The 23,271-nt window shown below is 48.5% G+C and overlaps 1 protein-coding gene and 1 non-coding gene across 2 annotated transcripts in view; both read left to right on the forward strand.

The window, feature by feature from the left end:
- Positions 1–1,381: 1,381 nt before the first annotated feature.
- Positions 1,382–23,271, forward strand: part of Zbtb7c (zinc finger and BTB domain containing 7C) — a 328,048-nt gene continuing 306,158 nt past the window's right edge. The window contains exon 1 of the mRNA XM_085833529.1: positions 1,382–1,497. The gene's annotated coding sequence lies outside the window, so the exon portion shown is untranslated. The remainder of the gene's footprint in view (positions 1,498–23,271) is intronic.
- LOC115029973 (small nucleolar RNA SNORA48) lies at positions 8,540–8,681 on the forward strand. Its single transcript, XR_003835525.1, has one exon. It is a non-coding gene; the product is annotated as a small nucleolar RNA SNORA48 (small nucleolar RNA).

The following is a 23,271-nucleotide window of genomic DNA, read 5'->3' on the forward strand; positions in this document are numbered from 1 at the left end:
GTGGAGATTCTCTTTTGCACCACTATTGGGCGTCCCTTGCCGCTCAGGAGTTTGAGATAAGTAAACTTTCTTGAGCCTAAGAAAGGAGCCCCGGAAATGACCAGTCAACATCTGGGCAATACAGCCTCAGATGGAGAAGCCAAGAAATTCTATCTGTGTGGCACAAAAGTTGGAACCAAAGCAGAGTGTTTTGGCCTGTTGGGGTCTATAAATCCATGCCTCAGCGACACCTTTGCTAGACAGCACTTGAGTGCTGGTACCTCCCCAGACCCTTCAGTCTAAGAGCCTGTTTAGAAAAGCTCTTTCCACACTTCCACACTGTAGCCGCGGGGGCGGGACCTGGAGAAGGGGAGGAGCCAAGACCTCTCAGGACCCGCCCCTTGCTTGTTTCGGGTTGGCGCCTTCGGAGTTACAGTTTTGCGGGAAGCAGGGTACACGGTACTGGGGGCTTCAGCCCGAGAAGATTTTGGGGGGCCTCACCCAAGTGTCCTATAAGGCGAGCTTGCTCTCAGGGATTTGAGCGCTCTGGGGTGCTGCAAATTTACGTTCACTAATATCTGCGAGGCGTCTTGGGGCGCTCGATAAAATTCCTGGAGCAATAGAGAAACTTCTCACTCATCTTTGCTCCCTGCTTTTAGGTGGGAAAACAGTTGTCGAGTAGTTTAATTTCCCATCCTAATCGGACACTATAAAAATCGTGCACCGAGCGACTGAGCCAAGCTCTGCAGCCCGGCTGCCCCGGGCCGGGTGTGCGCCTAAAGACACCCTGCAGTTTCGGACTAGCGCTCCGGTGTGAGCAGGTCCAGCCGGGCCGCAGAGGGCGTCTGGAGACCGGAGAAACCGCGGCCGCCTGGCCCGTCGCCTCGGCCGGGGCTGTCCCTTTAAATCCTGGAGGAGGCAAAGAGAAAAAAGAAAAGAAAGAATAAAGACACGGAGCCCCCAGCGCTGGGTGGCTCTGCCGGGTCCCTTCTCCGCACCACCCCCTGCTAAGGGACCTGACTCCTGCTTGCCGCCCGCCCGCGCAGGGGTCCTGGGCGTCCTCGGCAGCGCCGCCCACTCGCCAGCGACTGTCAAAATAGAAATTAGCGGAGCCAGGAGGAGGCCCGGCCGCAGCAAGTGCATGTGTGGCGGGGTGGGGAGGGGGCGGGCGCGAGCCAGCCGGAGAGAGGCGACCGCACACATCCGGGCCCTTTAGCCCCGTGCGGCCCCCGAGCCGCGGGCGCGGGCTAGGCGCGGGGCGCGGGGCTGCCAGCCGCGGCGCGGGAGGCGGGGCGTGCGGAGGGCGGAGGCGCGGCCCCGGGAGGGAGGAGCTGCCGGCTCGCCTGCTGCTCGGCTGCACAGCCGCTGGAGCAACCCCGGCCACGAGACTCTTGACAGCGGCGCGGCCCGCGCGGCTCGGGGGCGCAGGGACGGACGGACAGCGGCGGCGAAGGAGGACACGAGCGCTGCGGCCCGGAGCCAAGTGCGGGAGGCGCGCGGGGTCGGCGGCGCGCAGAGGTGAGCAGCTCCGCGCTCGGGCTGTCAGGGGTCTGCTTCCCCACCTCGGCTGCCTAGGCGGGTCGGGAGGTCGCGGGGCTCCGAGAGGGTGACTGTGCGTCCCTGGAGCCCCGGAGCGACCGCAGAGCCGTTGCTAGGAGGCGGGAGGTCCGCGCGTCCCGGGGCGCCGGCGGGGGCAGGGGCGCGCTCCATCGCTGGGCAGGAGGCGGGGGGCTGCGGTGGCTATTCAGGGGCTCCGTGCGTGCGGCAGCCATGCAACCGAAGGAGACGGGCGGAGGCAAAGAGGGAGAGGGGGAGGGAGGGGAGAGCCAGCAGAGAGGGAGCCAGCGAGCGGGCGCCGCGCCTCCTGGCTGGCACCGCGGCCTGGAGCGAAGTGGCGCGCGGGGCTCAGAGGGAACTTCTGCGGGCGCGTGCGGCCCGGGGCTCCGCGGCGCCTCCGGGCCCGGGCGGGGCGAGCCTCTCGGCAGCCACAGGTGGTTCCTGCCAAAAGTTTTTGCTGTACTTCTGCGGGGAAGGAGTGCTGGAGAGCATTTTGGGCAGTGGCGGTCTTCTGTTACTTGGACACCCGAACCTCGCGCTATCTTTTCTTGGACATTAAGAAAGGGGCTGTCAAAGATGGAGGGGGATCCCGCACTTCTCAATGAGGACCGAGGGTTGCCTGGCGGCCGGGATCCAGGGGACGCTCAGAAGAGCATCTCAGCTGCGGGCACGTGGGCAGGTTGAGATAAATGGGCGCACGAACGAACGTATTACCTCCGGGCCTTGATAAAGCTAAGCATAGCCCTCCCGGGAACATGTCATCCCCGCTGGGCGACGGGAGATCTCTTCCTAGTGACACTCGCGGTGGAGATCTCTTTCTAGCGACAGACACGGAAACCGTGTGCGCGTCTTTGCTCGCCCGAGTGCGCGTCTCTTGCTGGGTTGACAGCGAATCGTCTCTGATCTCTAAGAGGCTTTGTTATTCGCGCTGTTGGTTTGGTTTCACCAGGAAGAAGGCCGGTGGCAGCCCCGAAGGAATCGCCTGGCCCCCTCACCTTTCGTGTCTTCATAGCTGTGGAGACAAGCACTCAATCAAAGCCTGAGGTCCACAGCTCAAGGCCGAAGCAGCTGTGGTCTGCGGCTTGTGCTATCATTGCAAAGCTAGGGCTGGGAGCTTGGGGGCTTCTGGGACAGAGAGGAGAGCGGAACCGGGATGAGATAAACACTTAAAAGAGGATGTGTTGTGTCCAGCTTGAGAGAGAAAGTCTGAGGTTCTGTGCATTGGCTCGGTGTTGGCCGGCTAACTATCCAGGGCAGCCAGGTAGAACCACCAGGGTAGGTCAGGCTTAGACTGAAAGAAACCTTTATTCCCAGAGAGGGTCTGATACCTGGGTGTTGCAAGTAGGTACAAAACCGCGGCGAGTTGGAAACACTCAGTCCTTCATTCTCCTTGGTCCTAGTCACACTCTGGATTCCCCTGCTGTACCCACAAAGCAGGAAAGGGCTCTCTGCTTTAAAGGAGGCCACAAGATTTGGGGAAAGAAACTCTAGGCGTGAGGAGAACTCATTCTACGATGAGCAATCCTAAGACCAAGGAAGGGAGTGACCTACCACGGTGGTAATGGAGCATGGAAAGTAGAAATGACAGCAGCCCAGGCCAGCTTGGACAGAAGTCCCTGGGGCAAGGCCTTGTGGGCTTGTCTACAGACAAGCTACTCCCAGACCCTGAGCTCATTATGGGCTTATTATCTGCTACTTTGTACATTCCTGTTTTCCATCAAAGATACTCCATTTCCTGTCTCCTGTCCTTGATCCAACAGAACAAGGACAGCCACTGCAAAGTCCAGTGTGAAGTGGTCCCAACTTTTCCTGCACCCTCGTTGCCCCAAATCCCCCAGATTCCTTGGGCAACATAATGCGGCTTGATTAGCCAAGACGAGCCTCCAGCTTGTCACGCTGAAGCACCCACTTTCCCTTGGATGCCAGAACTGTTTTCCTGGTAATTAGGTTTTACAGATATTTTTGAAAGGGAGCCCAATTTTGGATCAATTACACTTGGACACACATTCAGTGCTGTTGTGGATAGCAAACGAGAGAGATGAGCAATTATCTGGGGGTGTTGGAATGAGTGTTGTTATGGTTATTTGACATAGCTATTAAGCATCAATGAATGGGTGCTCAGTAAATGTTTTTTTTTTTTTACTCTGTATTTTATTGAGTAAACAAGTGTCTTAATTAAAAAAGAGATTTGAGTTGACCACTTAGATTTTAGCCACGTTTTCCTTACCACTGTATTCAATGTGTGTTGGAGGGCAGAATGTAATGATTAAGAGGATTTTTTTTTCCCTTCAAACCAAAATATTCTAGGATCAAGCTCAGCCTTCAGTCTGTAATATTGTATATGGCCAGGCAGAGCCTTACTAAGTCAAAATAAGACTGGGTGTGGTATATTTCAATCTGTGTTAGTCAGAAATTACCATAAGGGGGAACACACTCCTAAGTTTCCTTGCCCTCAAGGACATGTAGTGTGAAGAATTCAAGGCTGACAGGGCCACCCTGTGTAATTTCTCAGCTCTCTTTACACAGACAAGGGTCAAGGTCCCCATACCCATGTTCGGGACTCTGCAGGAAAAAACAAAAACAAAATGAAAGCAAAAAAAAAAAAAAAAAACACAAAACCTGGAACATAATAAAAAATAAAATGGTTTGCTAATGTCCTCACTTCCATTGCATGCTAATCCCATCAGCATCCCCAGTAGATGGGGAATCTGAGGCAGACTGAGGGGGAATGGGCTGCTAGTGCATCAGCCTATGGGAAGTGTGGGCTTCCCATAGGTTACCTGCTGTGAGAGTCTCTACAGCAAGGCTTGGGATCACTGTCCTTCCTAGTACCCACAGCTGATTGGAGGCAGTCACCAGGACACCTTGTTCTCTACCCCAGCTGATGCTGGCTCATCGTCCTCCCTTCGGGAGAAGGCCATGAGAACTTGGAACCAGCTTGGCTAAGGCTGGGTTAGGGATGTGAGAGCTGTTCCTGTGCAGGCCTGAAGGAGTCAGTCTATTTATAACCCCCCCCCCTTTCCTTTCCAGGAATGAAGAGGCTCAAGAGCCTAGAACCATCTGCAATACTGACTTCTCTCTAGGGTGTCCATGTCCCATTGAAAAAGAGCCTGCCACCCAACCATGTCAGACTGATCCCTGATCTGGGAAAAAGATCCCCCAAGGCTTCTTAGAGCCTTACTGCCTTGGGGATGGATTTAAGCTCCAAGGACTCCCTAGAGTCAGTATCTTAGTTTCTTAGATGCCCCCCCCCCCAAAAAAAAAACTGCATAGGCAGGCACCTCAGACTGAACTGCTAAATAGAGTGTACTTGGCCTTTACAAATAATGGCAGTAACTATTATTCTGCAGGAGATTCTGAAAGTGGCAGATTAGACAGGACCCTCTGACTCCAGAGGCATGTCTGTGTGGTATCAGAGGAGGTCTGAGGTTTGGGCTCCTTCCTCACCAGCCCCACTCCCACCTTCACAGTCGCCTCTATTACTTACTCTAAACACCAATCCCAAATCTTCTTTGTCCTTGATCAATTTTACCTGTCACAATGCCTCTGACAACCTCATTCTCAAGACTCCAGATATTCTGCCTGGGCTGGTGGTGGGAGGAAGGGAGGTAGGAAAACCATCCTGCTGTATTTGAATTGACCTGCCTGTAAGCGGCATCTCATGGGCTCATGACAGGCCTTACTTAGGCGGGAAGACTTAAAGAAGAATCCCTAGATAGAAAGAAGAGTTGGCATAGGGCCGCAGGGACAGGCACATAAGTTGATGCTTTCCAGGGCAGGACTTTTGGGTAGCTCTTTTGTGTGTGTATATATATATATATATATATATATATATATATATATATATATATATAGTCAGCGTCCAGTTCAAGGCTGGTTGTTAGAAACAGTTTGCTTAACCAATACCACAGGCTGAGCGTGGTGAATAGGAATCAAACTGGCTTCTTTATTGACAGCGCGGTATGAAGAAGGGGATGTTGGGGAGGGTAAGGATGTGGGTGGGAAGCAGAGTGTGGGTGAGAAGAGGTGCAGGTTGTCCGACCAGCATTTTGAAAGCTCCGAGACTGAGAGAACTGATCACGCAGTACCATCAGGCATGCTAGAAGCAGCCTCCGCTGAGTCACTAGCTGGGGATGAAGACCTTTATTCTGTCACAGGGCCAGTAGTCATACATGCACTGAGGCCCCTGCAAGGAGGCAGGCTGGGCCTTGCATAATCTGGGGCCCCTAGGAGCTTGGTCTCTTGACCTCCGTGCCTCTCCGTACTTCACACACCCACTCCTTGTTTCTCGAAGGAGCTTCACAGCCCAGATTGCTAAGCGTTTTGTCCAGAATATCCTCCCTCACCTGTGGATCTCCCAGCTGGCTTTGCCTTGTCATTTGGGTCACAGCCGAACGATCCTGTCACAGTGTATTCTTTACTGTACCCAGGGCCACCGTGGTGTGATTTTGGTCCTTCTCTTTACCGCTCGTCTTCCCCACTGGAGTCTTAGCTCCAGGAGGCTGGTCCCCTGTTTAAATGTTTGTCACCGTTTCCTTCACATCAGAGCTGTGCTGGCACATTCAAGTAAGTAGTCTAGGGATGTACCTGTTGGAGCTGTTGGGATGTGTGATGAAGAGGCAGCCAGGATCTCTTCAGCCCAGAGACAGAAATAAAGCTTGTTATAGGTGTCCTGTTGTGTAGAGAGGGAAGGGGACATAGAATTCAAGTAGTACAGGTCATCATCAAGGTTGACTTGGGTAGAGAAGTCTCTTGGTGGCAGTACTGAAATCTCTCTCTCTCTCTCTCTCTGGTGAGTGAGAGTCCAAGCATCATACCACCCTTGGAGAGTCAGGAGTTGTGTTTTCCCACCAATGCCATTCATTGGCAGCATCTTCAGAGCAGCTGTGGACAGCTGCCTGCCTGCATGGATAGAGGGAGGGTCCCTCTCCAGGGCCAAGGGGTCCACTCTGCCTCACAGGAGGAGAGAATTTCATTAGTGTTTCACACCCTGCTGACTTCCAAACCCCACGGAAACAGGACTTATAATAAACAAGGAAACTTAGAAAAGGACTGAACGTTTCATGTACTGCTGCTTGTTTTCTGATTATCAAAGCACTAATCGTCATTATAGAAAATCTGCGAAATCTGGAAGAGTGCAAAATTAAAATTAAACTTCCCCGGCACCCTAAATTTGTTGTGCCTCACTCCATTCTCTCTCTACATCCAGAAAGAAACATATAGAAACAGAAGGACACACGTAAAATGTAGGCATGTGCAGCGTCCCCAAACTTAAAAAAAAAATACACCCATCTTCCCCTAATCAGAAAGGCTGCTTTCTCCTAAAACCTGACACTTCCACTGTCAGTTACTGATGCTGGAGGAGTGGAGGCCCCTCGCACTTTAAAAAGACCTTGGGTGGCTCTAGCTTCTGTACTTCAAATAAAGAAAACGGTTCTCCTTTCCAGCATACTGGAGAGGCGTCTCATGCTTCTCTCTGTGCCGTCACCCTAAGGACAGGGCTCTGTGGCATTGCACACACAGTCTAGAATGTTTGGAAACATATTTGCCACGGATGCATAGCTCCCTTTCAAGGACTGTACCATACTTTACTTGTCTGCTCTAAAAGAGAGTTTTCAACGCCCATTAGCTCATCAATCTTTGACCTCAAGCTAAGAGAGGCAGGAAGAATTTAAGAACTGTAAACCTGTGTCATTCCATTAGTGTTTTAAGGCATTGCTGGGGACATCCAGTATTCTTTCAGGGGCCGGGACTGCTGTGTTCATGGCTTGCAAAGATGGCTGGCACACATTTGATGGATGAATAGAATAATACAGAATCCTTCCTATGGGAGGGGAGACCCTGACGAGGGCAAAGTCTCTTCAGTGTGTGCTTGGCTGAGAAGCTGGAGGGAGAGCAGAGAGCAACCACCCAGGAAGGCTGACTTCTAAAACAGTAACGTGACTTATTGTAATGGGGTTCAGAGAGGTTTTAGTGAACGCTTGTGTCAAAGCCTGGAAGCACTCAACTCCCTGGAGACCAGAGTGGAAGGATTGGCAGGGTACAGGGCAGAGCTTCGGGCGGCAGCGGACTCACCTGATTGGTGATTGCTAGCACTCAGCACCTAGTCCCCAGAGGGTTAGTCTTTGGGTTTGTGAGCCCCACTTACCCCCTAAGGGTGACAGAAAAGGAGACAGGCCGAGAAGTTAGGGGCTGATGAGTTAGCACAGAGTTTGGAGCTGAACAGCCTCGAGTCCATCCATGGCTTTGCCACTTTCTTCAGTCATGACCACATGTTATGTTATTTAACCCCTCTACTGTATAATGGGCAGTGCCAGATTACAGCATGGAAGAGACAGAGACAGAGAGAGACAGATAGAGACAGATAGAAGGAGAGACAGAGACAGAGAGACATAGGGAGGGAGAGACAGAGACAAAGAGAAAGAGAGAGGGAGAGACAGAGACAAAGAGAGGGAGAGAGACAGAGATACAGAGACAGAGAGGGAGAAAGAGACAGAGAGACAGAGAAAGGCAGAGAGATACTGAGAAAGAGAGAGAGAGGGAGACACACACACACACACACACACACACACGGGGGGGGGGGGGGAGCTATTTCATAGAATGACCTCACAAAGAACCAAGGCCAGCCGGGGCAGGAAGCCATCATTACTTAGTCATTTTGTGACTTTGTTTCCGAGGGAGGCAGGAGGAGAAGATGATACTAAGTACTGATGCCTTCAAACACCCAAGACATTGTTGTCTTCTGCTCCCATCTCCCCAAGCTGCCACCTATTTCAGGAAGAATATCTAAGAATATCTAGTCTACAAAGAATGATGGCAGGCGGATTTCTGAGTTCGAGGCCAGCCTGGTCTACAACTTGAGTTCCAGGACAGCCAGGGCTACACAGAGAAACCCTGTCTCGAAAAAAAAAAAAACAAAAAAACAAAAACAAAAACAAAACAAAACAAAACAAAACAAAAAAACCACAAAACAACAAAAAAAAGGAATGATGGCTGCCCCTCACCCCACAGCAGTGGGCAAAGAGACACCTTGTTGTAGGTAGTGTTCTTATATCAGCCAGGGCACAGCAGATGGCAGTCCTTTGTTCATCTTAGCTTGATGCTTGGCTTGGTGGCCAACGCTGTGTTATGTCTAGGACTCATAAAAATCATAATCAAACCAAGGCAGTGCAGCACCGGAGGAGGAAGACAGCAGAGACCTGTTGACTACCATGCCACCCACAGACCTGCCTTCCAGTACACGTCACAGGCAGGCCATAAACACCTGATTGCTACCATGCTACACAACTGTGATGTAGCTGATATCACTCAGGGGCCCACCAGCCACGTGACCAGGCTGCAACAGGAACCACCACAGTGTGTTAAGTCTGAGGTGAGAGAGAAAGGCCCTGCACCTCATCTGGACAGCAGTAGCGCTGAGCCTGATGGCTGGTGTACAGGTAAGTCAGCCCCACCGCTCATCTGTCGTGATGTGGTGTGAATGTGGGTAATGATGCCCCACTCATCCCCACCTTACCACCTGCATTAGCCCTGGGGTCAAGAGAGCAGGAGAGCTGGCTGGAACACTCAGGAGAGTGGGCCCTGCAGCTCACCTGGGCAGCACAGTGGAGCTGGCTCTGAAGTCCTGGGTACAGGTGAGCCAACCCTGAGGGCATGAGAGCAGGAGAGCTGACCCTGCCTCCTGTTCATGGTGGCATTGGGTGGCCTAGCCAGAGAAGTGCTGGAGATCTGTCGGTGCAGATGACCAGCTCAGCTACCATGCAGGACCAGATCCAGGGTTCTGAACTGGCCCTCCCCAAAATCTTTATCAGCGGCAAAAGGTTGAGATGCACGAAAGGGTCAGGCCTACCGACCCAAAGCTGCAGGATCTCCACAACACAGGGCAACAGCAGGATAACAGGGAGGAGGCCCAGTGAGGATCCAGTACTGATGGTGTCACAGAAGCCAAGGCCTTAAACCAGACCAATGATTCGTTGCCATGAACATTTGCAAGTGAAGATGTGTGGACAGAGGGACATACCATGGGATGCACTGTGACATACTATAGCTTCCATGATGAGATGGTTTTTATGCTTTGTTGTTGTTGTTTGTGTATGCGTCTGTGCTTTAGTTGGGCTGGAAGAGGTTGCAAGGGCTAAGGGCAGACATGAAGAGACGGGGAGATGAGTGGGACGGGGGTATATGACGTAAAACTCCCAAGGAGCCAATAAAAAGTAAAAAAAAGAACGGAGACTGTTGGGTGTAACTGATCTACACATGGGCAGAGATGACATCACTCAAGTGGTACCACTGCTCCTCCCTGCTTCCCCACCTTGAGTGGGGAAGAAATGCCAGGAGCTTAACCTTCTCGGTGCTGTTGAGGGCACACTGCTTCCTATGCATGTGGGCACCCACTGGTGTTCACAGTGAAGGCTGCTTGTCTTTAACTGACAGGCAGGGGCAGAGCAGTTTTGTTGACCTTGAGCCGAGTCGGGAAGCAGCAGTGGAACCTAATAGGAATTTATGATGCACCCTCTGTATACATTGAAATTTCCTAATAGGAATTTATGATGCACCCTCTGTATACATTGAAATTTCCCAGTAGCTACATTTTTTTTTTAAAGTAAAAAATGGGTGTGATGAATTTTAGTGATGTAGTTTATCTAGCCCACTGCAGCTCAAATGTTGCCATTTTAACATGGGCCACTTGATCTGTTTCAAGGGCTCAGGAGCTCTTAGGCTGGCGGCCGCCATTCTGGATATCATAGAAAGACGAGGTCACACAGGTTAGGAGGACCAGTTCCTGGGAGATGTGTGGAGAGAGAATGTTGTCTCAGGAGAGAGGGCATCACAGGTGAGCAGACTGCAAGGAAGGCAAAGTCAGACAGCCCGACTTTTACTGTGGCTCAGTGGAAGGAGTATGCTGTGTGCCTGAGCAGGGGTATCCCACCTTTGTGGGCCTCAGTTTCCCCATTTGTCTGTGAGGTCAGATCGTTTCTGAGAGGCATGCCTGCTCTAGCGCCCTCTAGTTTCCAAGAGAACGTTATGGAAAGCCAGTTCAGCCACTGCAGATTATGGAGAGGGTGCATGCAGGTAGGATGTGAGGCCATGATAGGGACCCAGGACCCAAACCTCCTCAGAGTCTGTGCTGCCTTAGCTCATACAGCAAGCTCTCGGTCCGGTCACTGAGGTAAGCTGTGACAGAGAGTGCTTTGGCTTTGGGCAAGGGCGTTGCTGTGTTAAAACTGACGTCTTCATTGTGCTGTGATTTTGAAGCTTCCTTCTGTCAATGGTCATCCCAGAGCACTGTGAATTTTGAGCATTAAAAGACGGGAGTGGCCTGGCAGGAAATATTAGCACACAAAAAAGGGAACATTTTCAGCTCCGTCATTAATGGGCACCGAGCCTGTCCAGAGAGGATGTGGAAGAGGGAGGGATAGGGTAGGCGTGTTTGGAGGGAAGGGTGCGACCAGTGTATTTTTGGCTTCTGAAGTCAGAGCCACTGCTTTTCCTGTGCTCTGGCGAGGGGCACTTGGAGTCTTATCTCCTTCCCATGTCCTTCTAGACAGGGGAGGAAGCCTACTCTCTCTTTGAAGAACTATGCCTTCTTTTTAAACATGTTACCATCAAGTATCTAGCTTGTGATTTCCAGAGGGATCCCCATCTCCCACACAGAAAAGATGCCCAAGAAAGCTGACCCACGCGTGGAAGCTGAGGCTCAGAAGGGCTGCACCGCTCCTGAAACCCGGTTGATCAGGCAGCCGAGGACTAGACGCCAGAACCCATGTCAGCCTCCTGCCTCCCTTGAAGTGTGGGTTCCTAGGGTTTTTTTCTGCCATGGTTCACAGGCAATTCCTTGGGCCTCTCTGAACCGTTTTTAAATAAGGATTTCTTTTCTATGTTTTCATAAACTACATTTTTATTACTTTCTCCACGTTGTTTGCTTTGCATTTTTAATTTAATTTTTTTCCCCCGAATAGGTCAACACTTACCTGGTTTAACATTCAAAAGGTACAAAAAGGGTATCAGAAGAGAAACATCTCTCTTTGGTGGCTGCTAGTCTCTCCTTACCCTAAGTGCACACACAGAAGCAGGAATGTGCAGGTACATACATGAATGTACGTTTTAATAATGTCAACCAACTATAAGCAGATCAGAGCATTGTATTTTGTTTCTTACTTTCTGTTCAATATGTCCTTTTTTTAAAAAAAATTCTTCTTCTTCTGCTTCTGCTTCTCCTTCTCCTTCTCTTCCTCCTCCTCCTCCTTCTCCTTCTCCTCCTCCTCCTCCTCCTCCTCCTTCTCCTTCTTCTTTTTTCAAGACAGGGTTTCTCTGTGTAGTCCTGGCTGTCCCAGAACTCACTCTATAGTCCAGGCTGGCCTTGAACTCAGAAATCCGCCTGCCTCTGCCTACCGAGTGCTGGGATTAAAGGTGTGCGCCACCACCACCTGGCTAATTTAATCTTTTTCCCCCCTCTTTGAGACGGGGTCTCAACTATTTAGCTCTGTCTGGCCTAGAACTTACTCTATAGACCAGACTGACCTTCAGTTTACAGGTGTGTGTGTGTGAAAGAGAGAGAGAGAGAGAGAGAGAGAGAGAGAGAGAGAGAGAGAGAGAGAGAGAGAGAGAGAGTGAATATGAATATATCGCATCACAGGAAACATTTCAGAAGTCAACTCTTTCCTTCCATCATGTAGATATCAGGAATCAAACTCAGGCTGTGAGGCTTAAAGTCAAGAGCCCTTAGCCACCGACCTGTCTCTGCAGCCCATTTTGGAGATGTCTTAAAATCTCCTTGATTATTTGACCACTCCTCATACATGGGTATTTTGCTTTCCAGTCTTCTGTTGATACAATATTCAGTGATGTTTTAAATAAAAACATCCCTGATTTTTCTGCCGGCAAAGAACTTTTCAGCTCTGGAAGAGTTGGTTTGTGATCACTGTGCACAAGATATTTCAGAGGAGAAACTTTCTTAATTCTTTAAGTATAAAGAGTAGAACGAGGGGCTGAGGGAGAGCTTAGTTTTTTTTTAACGTGCTTGCCAGATAAGCATAAGGGGACCTGAGTCTGGACCCCAGAACTGCATGGTGGCACCCATGTGTAACCCTGGTACTGAGGAGAAGACAGAAGGAGGAATAGCTCTTGCAGGCTACCTTGTCTAGTCGATCAATGAGCCCCAGGATTGGTGAGAGACCCCTGTCTCAAAGAATGAGATGGTGAGGGGTTTAAGAAGACACTTAAAATTGACTTCTGCTCTCCTCAGACTGCACACTCATGTGCATGTATACACACAGACACACACACACACACACACACACACACGAACACACTAGCATGAACTTTGGGTTGGACTTCCTGGAGAACATAGTCAAACTTGATGTAATTAAGCTTGTGCTTCTTGAGGTCCTACTGCATGAGAGAAAATGGTGGGGTGCAAGAGAGAAGAGGACTTGAAGACAGCACCCACACTTTGTCGTTATATAGTGACAGACTGGAGCAGTCTTGCCCACATGCTGGGGAAGGTTGTCTAATGTGTTATTTGCTACAGCTTTGGTGAATGAATATAGAAGCCCCAGGGTAGGTTCTGGGTTCCATGAATAAGAGGTGAGGTGCAAGGCATTAAGTAAGTGACTTGTAAATGCCACTCCGGACACCATGGCTCATTGGCCCTCAGCTGCCTCCCATAGTCCTCCAGAGGGCAGATTCTTAGACTCTGTATCCTATTGGCCTTTAGAGCCTTTTACATCCCTAGGAATCCAGGCTGCTTCAGAGTCTGAAGAGCAAGAGTGTTATGTGGGCCAATCCCTTCACATGAGTGGGCAGTGACACTACAGCCAGGAGGCCAGAGGCCGTTAGTGAGAGACGAACCTCACTTTATGGAAGAAGGCAGGCTTTCCTGTCTGACCAGGAGGCTGGGGCTTACTTACCTCTGTGTTAGCAGCTTCCTGTTACCCTCTCAAATTTAGGGTGATCTGCTTTACATTAATGGTGACCTGAATTTGGACAGCCTGCTCACTGAAAGCCAAGCTGTGAGGACAGACTCTGATCAGATGAGCTAAAGCTGCCATAGACTTGCAGATTGGTCCTCAGAGAGCACCTGCTCTTGAATAATCTTTATGGCTTTTTTTGGGGGGGGGGGTGTATTTAGGGAAGGAAGCTGGGACCCTGTGTAGAACCTAGGCATATCTGAGCTCCCGTGGTATCTTATGATCATGGGCTTAGTTCTTCAGGGCACAGGGGACAAGACATGGGTTTGTGTTCAAGGATCCAGAGATCTCTTCGGAAGATGCTGCTGCAGACAGGATGTATGCAGTCCTTCTGCTCTCGACTGCAAGATGCAGCGTAGCTTGGAAAGGCCATACCTGTGTAAAGAAGTGGGGTGCAGCCGGGTGCTGTGAGACTTGACCTGTGGAAGGGAGCTTGAAGAAATGATGCTATTGAGGTGCTGGCTGTAAGCTCTTCCTGGTTGTGGCATGCCCATTAATTCTCCTAGTGACTTTTAACTCAACGTTATCATTCCCATTTAGCAAATGAAGAATTAAGACTTGGGATGTTTAGGTTAAGTTGCTGGAGGTGGTGGACCTGGCAGGAAGCAATTAAGGATCTGACAGAGCTAATTCCACAGCCCATATTTTATCTATTATACCAAAATTGAGTGTTCAGGGCTGGAAGACAACCTTGTGCGACAGTGTAGTAGTGGGACCAACCTCAGCGATGGTACATCCCTGCAGAAGAAGAGGGTGTGGAGTCAAGAGAAAATGCAACCAGTTAGGGGACTAAGTTTGTGGAAGTCATTGCAAAGCTCAGTCTTGCCTGGCTGGGGTCAACCCCTCTGTCTGGTTCACTGAGTGTTGATATGTTTCAGGGATGTCAAGGTTTGAGCTTCACCTTTACATATGGGGACTTAGGAAGCCACTAGCTATCAAGAAGTAAACTATGTATTTCAGTCCAGCACCACACTGGGATGATTTTAAAACATTATCACCACCACCATCACCACCACTATCATCATGTACTAGTTTGTATGTAAACGTTCAGGAGTCAGTTTTCTCCTTCTACTCATGGCCTCCAGAGATCAATGTCAGGCATCAGGATCCCATGGTAGGTGCTTTCACTCACTGGGGCATCTTGCTAGCCCTCAGAGTTCATTTCTTTCATACAGCATTTTGGGAAATTAGTTTTGGAGCCACGTAAAGCACTGCTGTAAGAAACGCAACTACCAGGCTGCAAAACTCAGGAGTTAAGACACTACAGAAGTTTGTACGTGTTTTATGATTCTGCAGCAGGAAAAAATCTCGTTTCTATCCCGAAATAACATCACTCGCTGATTATGGCTTCCAGAGCCCATGACAGACAGTAAGAATTCCTCTCTCATTAGAGCCATGCTGGGTGGTGTGGACCAAGCAGGGTGTGCTGTTGGGATAGAGAGCTGACAGGGACAGAGGAAATGATTTGAGGGATGGTAAATCCCACATCTAGTGATCAGGCTTTAGATGTGGCATACAGACTCAAGGACCCCATCCCAAGGTCCCAGTTTGCATAAGCTCCTTCCAGTAGATTTATGTCTGTCTTTGTAATCTCAAGGTTTCTCTGTCCTAGCACATTACAAATAAACCACTTAAGAAAACATGCTTGTCTGTTATTTCTTTCCGATCCTCTCTAACCTTTGGCAATCTGTCTGAATGAAAGATTAGTAGGTGGAAGACCTGGATCTCACCTAATGAGATCATCTCAGGCTGTGTTCATATATGAGTGTGTGTGTGTGTGTCTGTCTGTCTGTCTTCCTCCATCACTCTTCTCTTTACTTTTTTGAAACAGTGTCTCTTCCAGAATCTGAAGCCTACTCCTGGGACTAAACCAGCTGACTGGTCACCTAGCCCTAGAGATGTCTGTCTCCCCCTCCCCAACCCCACTAGTGCAGGGCTTAAAGCTGCGTGGTGCTGACCTTGGCTTTCATATGGGTGCTGAAGGCGAGGTCCACACCGATTCCATGCTTATGTAACAATCACTTTACTGACGGAGCCACACCCCTCCTTCCACCCCAGGCTTCTTGCCTGGATTTTTGCAGGGTTTCTTCAGAGGATGTGGAGAGCACTTTGAGTTTTGAGTTTCTGCTGTGATGGTGGGGCTTGCTTTTGTGAAGTGTGCTAGTTTCGAGAACTCAGAAATCTTACTCACAGACGGGGCACAACAGGGGCAGTCCTTGGTCCTCTCCTTGCCAGCGACTGGAGAGAATTGCGTGCTTTCTTTTATGTACCAGGGTCCTTAGATTTTTTTTTTTAAAACTGCTTTGCCAGAGAATAGGGATAGAGAGAGAGGTTGTAAAACTGAATTATTTGATAAAATAATATTTCCACTTACATTATAGAAAACGAATCGTGCTATGGTCTCTCTCCATAGCTTTGCCAGCAACTCCATATTCCTTTAGGTTCTGATGCACCAGATTCAGGTTGCAGAGAGCCATCTATTTGCAGAAGTCATTAAAAGCTATTGTTTAACTAAAGGCTTTTCTTTCCCTTCCTTACAATTCCAGCCCCTGCGTTCATGAAGAGCTGACTCAGCAACCGTCTATTTTGGGCATCCGTTACCTCTTCTCAGAGTCTGGGCTGCAGCTCCCTCACTTTCTACTCTCTTCTCAGAAATGGCAATTACCTAGACTTTGGCTCTGGGTCTGAAGTACTCTCACCACAAAAGAACAGGTCTTTGTAGGAGGGCTCTGCCCTGCCCTAGCATTGGGCCCGTGGACTGAATTCTCCTTGCCTGGTGAACAAACTAACGTTTTCTCCATAATAAATTGCTGCATGCCTTTGGGAAATAGCCCTTTGCCAGGGTGGTAAAACATTTGAATACCTCTCTCTCTCTCTCTCTCTCTCTCTCTCTCTCTCTCTGTCATACACACACACACACATTCACATGCACTTCTCTAATACACATTTACATGCACACATATTTGTGCACAAACACATGCACACACATGTACACATTTACACACATTTACATTTACACACAAACTCACATGCACACATATTTACACATATACAATATATTTTCTCACACACATTCACATGCACACATATTTACACACAAACACATGCTCACATCTATACAAACACTCACATGTACACATATTTACACATGCACACATATTCTCTCCCCCTCTGTCCCCTTGAGATTGTAGGTAGAAAGCACTCAGCATAGTGTCTGTCTTGAAGCCCAGAACTCGATAAATATTATTGACTATGGCTAATATTATAATTATCATGCTCAGGAGGAAAATGTCGCCCTGAGCTGCTTGTTGTTACTCTCGAGAGCCAGAAAGTCCTCTTACTTAGCCCAGTGACCCTTTCTGCTGGTTCCCATACTCCATCCTTCATACACACAGCACATTAAGAGTCTGTTCATTCTTGGGATGTGTGCAAAATTCCAATTCCTGTCAGGAGAATTTATGTGCGGTTTTAGAAGGGATAATCGACCAGTTAGTATGTGCGTGCTGATTTTATACACATACGCGGGGCCGTTTACAGCACACATTATAACATCCTCAGTCTCTGCCAAGAATGCATATTTCTTAGCCCCGTGCATTTGCATATTATGGGTTCATAATTCCAAATAGCTGTAAAGATCTCTAAGGAAAATGTAGTCACTGTACTCCGATGCTCTAAATCTCAATAGAGTAGTAGAACCTGGCTAATTTTTGCCCCTGCTAATGTGCCAGCCTTATAATTTTTACACTCTTGCACATACACACAAATCTTTGACTTTATCCTACTTCTAAGCAGAGATTTAATGGCTGGGAGCTGAGTTATGCTGCCTATTCCACAGACTTCATTACCTTTCCAAAATATATCATACACACGGCACAATGTACCCTGGCCTCGTTATAGATGATTAAAAAGAAAAGATTTGTCAAAATAAATGAACCGACTGATCTGATCACCCCCCGATGGGGGGTCCCTGGTTCCCCCTCCCCCACCTCCACCTTGAGTCATCTCCCTAGTCTCTGGCTGAGCTGAGCTCCGTGAGGACGAGGACGCAGATAGACAGCGCTTCCAAAATTGCTCCTGCAAGCTGGGATCACCAGGAAATTCAGCCTCCTACCCCACAGCTGCCCCCTAATCAATTGTTAGAGCAACTGCCATTGGCAGTATTTGATCCGACCAAACCAGACAGAGCGTTAGGAAGAAAAGAAACTTCTGGAACTATTTACCCTACTCCACAGGTTCGAGGTCCCTGTATTTAAAAAAAAATGGTCAGGTAGAGGTTTCCTTTTTCGAAGTTTAGGGGGCAAAGATTTGAAGCTGTAAGGCTGGTCCCCTCTATTTGACGTTAGCAAGACTTGGACAGCAAAGCCGTGGTAGTTTTCAAGTGCAGTGGCCTTGGTACAGATGCTGCCAAAACCACCGTGGAGTTGCTGAGCTGGAGTTGGTCAGGGCGTGGGGAGCAGGCACCAGTGGTCTCATTGTGTGGCTAGCTTTGCCGCAGGATGCAATTCTGAATTTTAAAGTGCGTGCTGCAAGGAGCTCTCTGGAGACCAGTTTGCAGGCATCAGAAAGGTTCTGGGCTACCTGAGGATGGGGCTATCCCGGCAGTTGATAAAGCAGCAGCCAGCCTTGAATCAGGAGCCTGAGGTTGCTGAACTCATACCATTTGGGTTCTGCCCTTTGTAGTTTATTTTAATCAGGAGCACTTGATTTAGGGGTGTGTGTGTTCATGTGTGTGTGTGTGTGTGTACACATGTGTGTGACCTTCTTGTAGGTATCCTGACCAAAACTGTGTTTAGTTTTGATTGAAAGCTTAGAGAGATAAGAATCAAATAAAATATTCACATTAAGGAAAAGTACATTTTTTTTTTTTTTGTCAAAAAGCTTTTCTGCTCTGTAGAACTGGGAGTTGAATACAAAATTCATGCTTGCTAGAGAAATCTTACTGCAGAACTACATCGTCAAGTTCACAGATAGCTTCCCCCATTTTTAATTTTTACTTTCTTTCCCCTCCTCCCTCTTCCCCTCTTTCTTTCCTTTTTTAAAAAAATTTACGTATTTTGTATGTATACGTGTTTGCACATGAGTGTTTTGTGCCTGCATGTGTACCCATGTATGCCACATGTGTACCTGGTGTCAGGGAAACTATAAAAGTCATCTGATCCTGGGGACTGGAGTCAACATGTGGGTTCCTGGAATTGAACTTGGGTCTTCTGCTAAGAAAGCCAGTGGTCTTAACCGCTGAGCCAGCTCCCTAGCCCCTCCCCTTCCTTTCTTTCCTCCTCTCTTCCTCTCCCCTCCTTTGCATTTCATGTTTTATGAGACAGGGTTTTACTATGTAGATTAATCTGTCTTGGATTTACAATCATCTTGCCTCAGACATCCAAGAGCTGGGGTTTTAGGCATGTATATCCATACCCAGCAAACTTGAATGTTTAATTTTCATGTGATAGGATTCATTGTGTTTTAGGTATACAGTTTACTAACTTTGCATGAATGAGAGTTGAATTCTTGACTAGTGAATAGCACAAGATGTAGACCCAAGGCTGCAGAAATGAAAACTAGAGAGGTACCCTTCTTGTTTCCAGCCCTTGGATGGGTGCTTCCTCTTTCTCTTGCCTGCAGGGGGAGCCACACCATCAGAATGTATGTCAGGGGACATTCAGATTGTGCCCTTTGGGTCCCACTTGACAGGTGGAGCTCTTCTGTGCTTGAACAGCAATAGTCCTTCCTTGGGTCACCATCCGTTCACAGATGTCAAGATATCATTGCATCCAAAGCATATTCATCGGCACAGTTGGCCTAAACCATTTTCTGTTCTATCAGCCGACAGAAGCTGCCCTGCCTGGGCTCATCTCAGCCAATTTTCCATTATCTGTACAGCAGCTATTGTCCTAGAGCTGACGCTAGCAGACCAGGAACCCTCACACTAGAAAGGCATCTTAGACCTGGGTCTCACCACTATGCTTTTCTGGAATGACTTGATGTGAACACAGGAAGAGCAAGAAGATGGAGTCACGGTTGTTAAAGGCCCTTTTGTCCCCTTTCTAGGTGGGTGGTAGGACAGTTGCCTGGCCTAGCTCCAGAGCCATCTTTCTACACTTCCAGTATTCTTGGTGAAGACAGTGCTAGAGCGGAGTGGAGCCCCTGGGGACACCCCTGAACATTTGTTCCAAAAGAAGCCATTTGTTATACCTGATAACTCCAAGTAAGGAATCAAGACATTACAGAAAAAAACAAAACAAAACAAAACAAACAAACAAAAAAAAACAGAACAAAACAAAACAAAAAACCCTATCTTCTGTTTAGAAAGACACTATTTAAGATCCTGCTTGTATTCTATTGGGGTGTGCATGCGTGTTGGTTTGAAAGTTCTGAAAATAACAATAAAACAAGTATATTTGGAGATTGATTCTTTTTTTAAAAAAGGGGTGTTTCACTTTTAAGCATTCAAAACTTAAAAAAAAAAAAAAAAAAAAGCGAAGGCCCAGATTGTCTGTAACTACAAGTTCGTATTATATAAACCATGTGTTGTGGGAAAGGGAAGCTCTCTTGCTTAGAGAGGGGGACAGTGGTCCCTCTGATTCCAGGGCCCGTCTTGGAGAATTCACCCTGCTGGGGTTGCTTGTTTACAAGGCTGTTCCTTTCAGCCAGTGCCAGCTGGTGTGGAGCAGAAAGCCAACTTCTCCCTGGAGCAGAGAGCTGCCTGGGGAGAAAGGCGAGTGTGGCATCTGGGCAGTTAGAGTCATGCCGCTGACCAGATGTGAGGGCTCAGCACCGGAAGGAGACGACTGTCAATCCTGGAGCCTTATTGATCCTCTGCAGGTCAGGGAGTGATGCAGACCTGGCTTCTACAGGAATGGTTTCTAGGCAGGGAACATTCTAGATCTGTAGGATCGGAATGGCCCCAGAGCATTCAGAGCAACTGAATTGGAACCCCTGGGTGCAGGCTCAGAACTGTTGCTGAGTAAGCCCCTGGGGAGGGGTAGGTGTTCCAATGAATAACTGTGGAAAGAAGGAAGGGGCTTAAATTAGCGACTGGGAGTATTGTTTCTGTATTGGTTTTGAGTGAGGGAATTTGTTAAGCCGTATCTGGTTGATTTAGTAGAGTTTCATTATTTTGTAGAAAATACAGTTGACTGATTTGTCTTTCAAATAATGCAAGGGATCACGGTCAGAAAAAGCAGAAATGAGTTTCTGAAGGGGGAGTGAACAGGCTTTGTAGCCTGGCCTGGTTCTGTCCGGTGTGGGCAGTAGAGCCTTCAGATGCCTGGTCCCGGTTTCTCTTGCTGTGAAGAGCAGGGTAGCAGTTAGTCCAGTGCAGAGGCACCGCAGTCACTCAGAGCCCCAGCCCAGCAGGCCTGCACTTAGAGGTCAGTTCCCATTGGCTGAGTCCATCCTGAGGGCTGTCACACAGCTGCAGCCATCCAGACGCTGTCCGTTTTTACTTCTCTGGAGCTAACCCTCCTAGAGGGAAGGGTTGAGGCTCCAGTGTTCCCATCAATACTTTCAGATGAGGAAATGGAAAACTTGGAGGTTTGAGCCATACAACTGCTTATTAGCAGGGTAGTGGAGGGGCCCCATAGCTTTCTTATGCAGGGAAACAACTGTCCTTCCTCACTTGTGCTGGACCCCACGGCACAGGCAGGGGAATGTGAGAGCTCTTAACAATAGCAAGGAGCAGAGGGAAGTTCCTTGCCAAGTGTCACTGGGTTGCCTCTCTCATTTGCCTCTTGGTGCCTAAGTTTCCCCCAGTGACTAGACAGAGACATTTGGACAACAGGACAGGCAGGATTGGCTGGGGCTGGAACCTGATGCTGGCAGTGGCAGAAGACAGCATCTCATTCTGCCCGTGCAAAGGGGGCACAGGGAAGCTGACCCTGGTTTGCTGTCACCTGAAGATATTGGAAGGGTAAGGGGGTGATTACGGTCCTTCAGCAGCTTCGGCCATCGTTAAGGTCACCTGCTAAGAACAGGCTTAGAAGCAGCTGACCACAAGCAGTGGATTCTCTTTCAACTTCATTTACACTCTGACTGCGTTGAATTATTGTCTTGTCTTTGTTATACATGTTAAAAGATTGATTTAGGGGCCAGGTTTGGTGGCACATACCTTTTGTCCCAGCACTTGGGTGGCAGAGGCAGGGGGCATCTATGTGAGTTCGATGCCAGCCTGGTCTACATAGCAAGACCCTGAAGCAGGGGTGGCGGGTAGAGTGGGGTGGGGATGCCGATCAATGGAGGAGTGTTTGCCTAGCATGCATGGGACCTCAATTCCATCCCCAGTACCCATGAAAGAGGTGGTCTATTCTTTTTCTTGACTAAGTGTGCTGGATAGTTTGACGTCAGTCATCTGAGAGGAGGGAACCTCAACTGAGAAAATGTATCTATAAGGGCATTTTCTTAATTAGTGATTGATTGGGGAGGGCCCTCCATAAGATCCAGCTGTAGGGCATTAATTAGTGATTGATGAGGGAGGGCCAGAACCATTGTGGGTGGGACCACCCATGGCCTGGTGGTCCTGGGTTCTATAAGAAAGCAGTCCGAGCATGTCATAAGGAGCAAGCCAGCAAGCAGCACCCCTCCATGACTTCTGCATCAGCCCCTGTCTCTCTAGGTTCCTTTCCTGCTTGAGTTCCTGTCCTGACTTCCTTTGATGATGAACAGTGATGTGAAAGTGTAAGCCGAATAAACAAACCCTTTCCTCCCTGAGTTGCTTTGGTCACTGTGTTTCATCACAGCAATAGTAATCCTGACTAAGCCACTAAAGGAAATAAATTCTGTGGATATGTACAGAGTTTGAAAAGATGGTCAGGATCACTTGCTGAGAAAGCAATGATAGGATTCTGTTTTATTTATTTATTTATTTATTTATTTATTATCTTTTTTTTTTTTTTTTGGTTTTTTCGAGACAGGGTTTCTCTGTGTAGCCCTGGCTGTCCTGGAACTCACTCTGTAGACTAGGCTGGCCTCGAACTCAGAAATCCTCCTGCCTCTGCCTCCCAAGTGCTGGGATTAAAGGCGTGCGCCACCACCGCCCGGCTTATCATTCTTTTTTTATTACTTTTACAGTCCAGTTGTTGCCCCTTCCTGGTCCGCCCTCCCATACTTCCTCATCCCATTCCTCCTCCCCCTGTGTCCTAGAGGATGTTTTCCCACGTCCCCCCGCCAGGCCTCCCGACTCCCTGGGGCCTCAAGTCTCTCGTGGGTTAGGTGCATCTTCTCCCACTGAGGCCAGACCAGGCAGTCCTCTGCTGTGTATGTGTCAGGGGCCTTAATTCCATTTCTGTAACAACTGGTCTATGTGTAAAAGTGCAATGGATATGAAAATACTGAAATTGAAAATTTCTTGTTTTAGCTTATCTGTATGGATTTTTTCTTTGCTAGTGTAAGCATGTCCCTTTTCTGGTTGGACAACAATAATTACTGATTATGTCTGTGTAGTATATGTGTGTATATATATATCTGTCTATATAGTGTATGTGTGTATGTGTCTATATCTGTAGTGTATGTGTGTATGTGTCTATATCTGTAGTGTATGTGTGTATGTGTCTGTCTGTGTAGTATATATTATATGTGTCTGTATATGTGCAATCACAAGTGTGTGCAGGCCAGAGGCCAATGTCAGATATCTTTTGATATTGCTTTCCACTTTTAAAAAAATCTTATTTTTATTTATGTATACATGTGTGTGCCTGCTTGTCTGTGTGTACAGTGTGTGCATGCAGGCACCCAGTGATCTCAGAGAAGAGTGTCAGGTCATCTGGAACTGGAG

Source organism: Mus caroli, unplaced genomic scaffold, assembly GCF_978045245.1.
Source record: "Mus caroli unplaced genomic scaffold, Mus_caroli_1 scaffold_19, whole genome shotgun sequence".
Lineage (NCBI taxonomy): Eukaryota > Metazoa > Chordata > Mammalia > Rodentia > Muridae > Mus > Mus caroli.